Consider the following 7,204-nt stretch of genomic DNA (forward strand, 5'->3'; position numbering starts at 1 on the left):
ATGATGTATGGTCCAGCATTCTTACCTTTTCTAACACATTCTTCAGCAATTATGGTCGGACATTCACACCTACTCAGAGCCGAACACCTCCGCTCCCGCATTTGATGGTCTATAGTCGGGCATTCTACAGCGGAAAAGACTCATTCTTATGTTTGGTTAGATATTCGAACCTTTTCTTAACTGCTTTTTACAAACTTTGGTCGGACGTTCACAATATCTTGAAGCCGAACACCTCCGCTTCCGCTTTTGATGGTGTATAATCGGGCATACGAACCTTTTCTTACCCGCTTTTTACAAACCAAGGTTGGACTTTCACACCTTCTCTTAGCTGAACAACTCAACTCCCTCTTTTGATTGTGTACAGTCGGGTAATTTAACCTTTTCTTACCCGCTTTTTACCATCTATGGTCGGACATTCACACCGTCTTACAGCGGAACACCTCCGCTCCCTCTTTTGATGATGTATGGTTAGGCATTCGCACCTTTTCTTACCCATTTTTCAGTAAATATGGGTAGGCATTCAAACCTTCTTGCAGCTGAACACCTCCTCTCCTGCTTATGATCATTTGCAGATTGATATTCGAAAATTTTCTTTCATGTTTTCTAGCAATTATTGATGGACATTCAGACCGTCTTGCAGCTGAACACCTCCGCTCCCACTTTTGATGGTGTATAGTCGGGCTTTCGAGCCTTTTCTTCCCCGGTTTTTACAAATTATGGTTGGACATTCAGACCTTCTTGCAGCCGAAAACCTCCACTCTCTCTTTTGATCATACATTGTCGGGCATTCGCACCTTTTCTTACCCGCTTTTTACAAACCATGGTCGGACTTTCACACCTTCTTGTAGCCGAACAACTCCGCTCCCGCTATTGATTGTGTACAGTCGGGTATTTTAACCTTTTCTTACCCGCTTTTTACCAACTATTGTTGGACATTCACACCGTCTTACAGCGGAACACCTCCGCTCCCTCTTTTGATTGTGTATGTTCGGGCACTCGAACCTTTTCTTACCCGCTTTTTACAAACTATGGTCAGACATTCAAACCTTCTTGTAGCCGAACACATCCACTCCTGCTTTTAATGATGGGTATTCAAACCTACTTGTTGCCCGCTTTTCATTAATTATGGGTGGACATACACACCTTGTCGCAGCCAAACACCTCCGCTCCCTGTTTTGATCATGTATGATTGGACATTCGCACCTTTTCTCACCCGCTTTTTACTATGGTCGGCCATTCACAGCTTCCTCTCCACCATACTTGTATGGTGGGATATTCACACCCACTTGCATCCGAAGACCTCCGCCCCCACTTTTGTTGATATTTAGTCGGTCATTCGCAGCTTACCCGCTTTTGGCAAACTATGGCCTTCTTGCAGCCAAACACCTCTGATCTCGTTTTTGATGATGTAAGGTTGGGCATTCAGACCTTGCTTCACCTGCTTTTCACCAAATATAGTCGAACAGTCACACCTTCTTGCAGCCGAACACTTCTGCTCCACCTTTTAGTGTTCTATGGGGTATTCACACCTTTTTTTTCACCGCATTTTATTGATTATGGTTGGAAATTCTCACCCACTCTTATCCGAAGACCTCTCCTCCTGCTTTTGTTAATATATAGTCGGGCATTCAAACCTTTTCTTACCCGCTTTTTACAAATTATGGTCCAACATTCACACCTACTTGCAGCCGAACACCTCCGCTCCCGCTTTTGATGGTGTATAGTTGGGCTTTCGAGCCTTTTCTTCCCCGGTTTTCACAAATTATGGTTGTACATTCAGACCTTGCAGCCGAAAACCTCCGCTCCCTCATTTGATCATACATTGTCAGGCATTCGCACCTTGTCTTACCCGCTTTTTATAAACTTTAGTCAGACATTCACACCTTGCAGCTGAACCACCTCCGCTCCCTGTTTTGATAATGTATGGTCTGGCAATACTACTTTTTCTTACCGGTTTGTGAGTAATTATGGCTGGACATTCACACCTACTTGCAGCCGAACACCACTTTTCCCGCTTTTGATGATGTATGGTCCGGCATTCTAGTCTTTTCTAACACATTTTTCAGCAATTATGGTTTGACATTCACACCTACTCACAGCCGAACACTTCTGCTCCCGCATTTGATGGTGTATAGTCGGGCATTCTCACCCTTTCTCATCAGCTTTTTGCAAATTATGATCTGACATTCACACCTACTTGCAGTCGAACAGCTCTGCTCCCGCTTTTGATTATGTTTGGTTGGATATTCGAAACTTTTCTTCACTGCTTTTTACAAACTTTGGTCGGACGTTCACACCTTCTTGCAGCCGAACACCTCCGCTTCCGCTTTTGATGGTATATATTCGCACATTCGAACCTTTTCTTACCCGCTTTTTACAAACCATGGTTGGACTTTCACACCTTCTTGTAGCCGAAAAACTCCGCTCCCGCTATTGATTGTGTACAGTCGGGTATTTTAACCTTTTCTTACCCGCTTTTTACCAACTATTGTTGGACATTCACACCGTCTTACAGCGGAACACCTCCGCTCCCTCTTTTGATGGTGTATGTCCGGGCATTCGAACCTTTTCTTACCCGCATTTTACGAACTATGGTCGGACATTCAAACCTTCTTTTAGCCGAACACATCCACTCCTACTTTTGATGATGTATGGTTGAGCATTCGCACCTTTTCTTACCCATTTTTTACAAACTATGGTCGGACATTCACACCTTCTTGCAGCTGAACACCTCCGCTCCCGCTTTTGATGATGTATAGTCGGGCTTTCGAGCCTTTTCTTCCCCGGTTTTTACAAAATTATTGTTGGACATTCAGACCTTCTTGCAGCCGAAAACCTCCGCTCCCTCTTTTGATCATACATTGTCGGGCATTCGCACCTTCTCTTACCCGCTTTTTACAAACCAGGGTCGGACTTTCACACCTTTTAGTAGCCGAACAACTCCGCTCCCGCTATTGATTGTGTACAGTCGGGTATTTTCACCTTTTCTTACCCGCTTTTTACCAACTATGGTCAGACATTCACACCTTCTTACAGTGGAACACCTCCGCTCCCTCTTTTGATGGTGTATGTTCGGGCATTCTAACCTTTTCTTACCCGCTTTTTACAAACTATGGTCGGACATTAAAACCTTCTTGTAGCCGAACACATCCACTCCTGCTTTTGATGATGTATAGTTGGGCATTCGTACCTTTTCTTACCCATTTTGCAGTAATTATGGGTGGACATTCACACCTTTTTGCATTTTAACACCTCCTCTCCCGCTTATGATCATGTGCGGTTTGATATTCGAAAATTCTCTTCCATGTTTTCTAGCAATTATTGATGGACATTCAGACCTTCTTGCAGCTGAACACCTCCGCTCCAGCTGTTGATGGTGTATAGTCGGGCTTTCGAGCCTTTTCTTCCCCGATTTTTACAAATTATGGATGGACATTCAGACCTTCTTTCAGCCGAAAACCTCCGCTCCCTCTTTTGATCATACATTGTCGGGCATTCGCACTTTTTCTTACCTGCTTTTTACAATTCATGGTCGGACTTTCACACCTTTTAGTAGCGGAACAACTCTGCTCCCGCTATTGATTGTGTACAATAGGGTATTTTAACCTTTTCTTACCTGCTTTTTGCCAATTATGGTTGGACATTCACACCTTCTTACAGCGGAACACCTCCGCTCCCTCCTTTGATGGTGTATGTTCGGGCATTCGAACCTTTTCTTACCCGCTTTTTACAAACTATGGTCAGACATTCAAACCTTCTTGTAGCCGAACACATCCACTCCTGCTTTTGATGATGGGTATTCAAACCTACTTGTTGCCCGCTTTTCATTAATTATGGGTGGACATACACACCTTGTCGCAGCCAAACACCTCCGCTCCCTGTTAGGATCATGTATGGTTGGGCATTCGTACCTTTTCTTACCCATTTTGCAGTAATTATGGGTGGACATTCACACCTTCTTGCATTTGAACACCTCCTCTCCCGCTTATGATCATGTGCGGTTTGATATTCGAAAATTCTCTTCCATGTTTTCTAGCAATTATTGATGGACATTCAGACCTTCTTGCAGCTGAACACCTCCGCTCCAGCTGTTGATGGTGTATAGTCGGGCTTTCGAGCCTTTTCTTCCCAGATTTTTACAAAATATGGATGGACATTCAGACCTTGTTTCAGCCGAAAACCTCCGCTCCCTCTTTTGATCATACATTGTCGGCAACAAAAACACAACAGGAACATCGTATTGAGGCTTTGTTCTGACCGCTCATTTGGTATGGCGTTTCTTTCAAGCAATTCTCCCGGTTAGCCCGCACTCGGCTCGCTCCCAGAGCCGTGTTAAAGTCTACTTTGCATTCACTCTCTTTTCTCAGCAGACTCTTGGGATTTTATCAATAAAATGAATTCCTTCACTCAAACTATGTTAAAACTGCTTTGTCCTTGATATTTACCATGTCTTGAAAGATTTAAACAAAAAAACCAACGTTGTACTTTGCAGTAAAAGAAATAGCAAATCTAAAGTTTCAGGAATCCGAGAATAAGCTTACTTTCATGAGTTCTTCACGATTTCGGATTTTGCTATAAAATGAATTCCTTCACTCAAACTAAATTAAAACTGCTAAACCGCTAATCTGTTACATGTAAGGCAGATGTCAAATTCACCGAATTAGGATTATTCGGTATTCGGCCAATCGAGCTGTAGCAGCTTCGGTAAAAGAGTATAAGTTGAAGAGTTTGTGAATAAAGGTGTGCGCACACATAGTGAGCTGTAGGAAAATAGGCAGGGAGCAATGCCGGCTGGGGTATATGTTCTTGTATGTTGTCTGACTGTTTGATTTGAATGTGTTGTGTAAGTGTCCTGTTGAATGTTACATGTTTGGGCTTTGACACGCTTCACTGTGGTTGTTAACTGTGTGGTGTGTCCTGAAATGTTATATGTTTGGGCTGTGTGACATGCTTAATGCTTGTCAGTAGCTACCCACTTATTCATATATAGCAACTGACAACGTAAGAAGTCCGGACATACTTTGATAGAGTAGTTGTAGAAGTATCCTTATTGATAATAGATCAACTAATTCATAGTGATAGAACAGTAGATGAACAGGTGCCTGCACATGTCTCACGAAAATAAAATGGGTGTATCATTGCTGATGGCAGAGCAATACTGCCAAACTTATGAGTTCTTGTGGCAAACTTGATTCAGTGTCTTGACGTGTATACGCTGTTTCGCTGACTTGATTGTCACAAGAAACAAAGTGTGTTTGATAAGATCCGACCATTTTATTACGGGAGGATCAGTATGTATGGATTCTGATGTGACTGATAAACCCATTCGTATCTTAAGCACAATCTAATACGTGAGACAACGCCCTGGCACACGATAAAAAAAAAAGAGAGAGCGGTTTTGTGTCCCCACAGTCCATAATGTAGAAAAGAGAGAAAAAAGCCTTTCTGATTTGGTGTGTGTGCTCATAGTGCAGAGTGTAGAGAAAAGAAAGCCGTTTTGGTGTCACGGGTGTTGTGACTTACACACACACATTTCTAAATTGTGAAAGGAAATTATTTTAGAGGAAGCACTAGAGTTTAGATCCCACATTTGTTGATAGGCATTCATTTATTTCTTCACTTCTGATAAAAATGATAAGACTGACCTAAAGAATTGGAGGCCCATCACACTTTTAAACTTTGACTGTAAACTTTTTAGCAAGGTTTTAACGACACGGATGTCCTCTGTTTTAGAGGAGGTAATTCACCCAGACCAGGCTTGTGCCATCTCAGAGAGACAACTCACCGACAGCCTCGTACTGATTCGAGACATCATTGATTACGCTAGAGACAGAAACACCCGGCTTGTCATCTTAAATTTAGACTTTGAAAAAGCTTTTGATCGGGTCTCGCATCAATATCTCTTTCAGGTGTTGCAGCCATCGAATAGGGCCTGATTGTTCCTACTTGGTGAGATTTGCTTGGTTGAGACGCTTGCTCCCCCCCCTTGCTCCTCGGCTGACCAAGTAGGAACAATCGGGCCCTATTCGATGGCTGCCTTGTCTTTTACTCTGTGCAAAAGACAAGGCAGCCACAAACACCACGGGAACACCGTATTGAGGCTTTGTTCTGACCACTCATTCGGTGTCGCGTTTCTTTCAAGCAATTCTCCCGGTTAGCCCACACTCGGCTCGCTCCCAGAGCTGTGTTAAAGTCTACTTCGCATTCACTCTCTTTTCTCAGCAGATTAAAAGAAAGTTTCATCTTGGGCTCCCTTAAACTTCCATCCTGCACCGCTGTTTGCTTTTTCACAAGAGCAGAGAAGAGCGCACCGTTCCCAGCGGCACTGCAGTACTGGGTCGATGCTTGGAGTGAACGGAGCAAGCTTCTTTTTCAACTCCTATTCTTAAAAATCCATTTAATATGTAGTCCTCGTATAGAGGACATATTAAACTGATAAGAACAGATACTACACTTGATCTTAGCCAAAAGGCCGAGAAGCGATAACTGTCCACTGTTTCAGGTCCGAGGGCCCTTGCTGGCACAATGCGCACTTGTAGCAGTGTTCTTTTTATGGCCATAGGTGGCCAGAGTGTCACGTTGCACCTCCGCCCACCCGCTGCACTGAGCACTCTTCAGCCCTTTTAAATGGTATAACTTTGCACTCCCGCATGCTCCAGCAAGCACCATTCAAGCAACAACTTTGCACTCCAGCTTCGAACATCGGCACAATCGCAACAAGTAAGGCGACTCTACTCAGAGAAGTCACTCTGCACAGTAACAAGATTTCTTTTGCACAGACAGAAAGGGCTTCACCCGCAAAGGTAAAGCCTCTCAAAAATAGAAACAACTCATTAGTGCTGCTCTCCACGAAAGTCTTTAGTAAAAGGCGAAAGACTTGTATGTTATGAAGAGAAACCAGAGTACGATTATCCGTCACTGCGGGAGCAGGGCATCAGGCTAGTTGGCATAGCCACCTTCCCCATGGTGAGCGTTGCTTGGTTGAAACGCTTGCCCCTGTGCAATCGACAAGGCAGCAACAAAAACACCACGGGAACACCGTATTGAGGCTTTGTTCTGACCGCTCATTCGGTGTCGCGATTCTTTCAAGCAATTCTCCCGGTTAGCCCACACTCGGCTCGCTCCCAGAGCCGTGTTAAAGTCTACTTCGCATTCACTCTCTTTTCTCAGCAGACTCTTGGGATTTTATCTATAAAATGAATTC

At 43.8% G+C, this 7,204-nt stretch overlaps 2 non-coding genes across 2 annotated transcripts; both read right to left on the minus strand.

Moving 5' to 3' along the window:
• Nucleotides 1-6,300: 6,300 nt before the first annotated feature.
• LOC140275999 (U2 spliceosomal RNA) lies at nt 6,301-6,484 on the minus strand. Its single transcript, XR_011908692.1, has one exon. It is a non-coding gene; the product is annotated as a U2 spliceosomal RNA (small nuclear RNA).
• A 309-nt stretch (nt 6,485-6,793) lies between these two features.
• On the minus strand, nt 6,794-6,906 carry LOC140275797 (U5 spliceosomal RNA). Its single transcript, XR_011908512.1, has one exon. It is a non-coding gene; the product is annotated as a U5 spliceosomal RNA (small nuclear RNA).
• Nucleotides 6,907-7,204: the final 298 nt, after the last annotated feature.

Source organism: Leuresthes tenuis, unplaced genomic scaffold (genome assembly GCF_036924035.1).
Source record: "Leuresthes tenuis unplaced genomic scaffold, fLeuTen1.0.hap1 SCAF_18, whole genome shotgun sequence".
Taxonomy (NCBI): domain Eukaryota; kingdom Metazoa; phylum Chordata; class Actinopteri; order Atheriniformes; family Atherinopsidae; genus Leuresthes; species Leuresthes tenuis.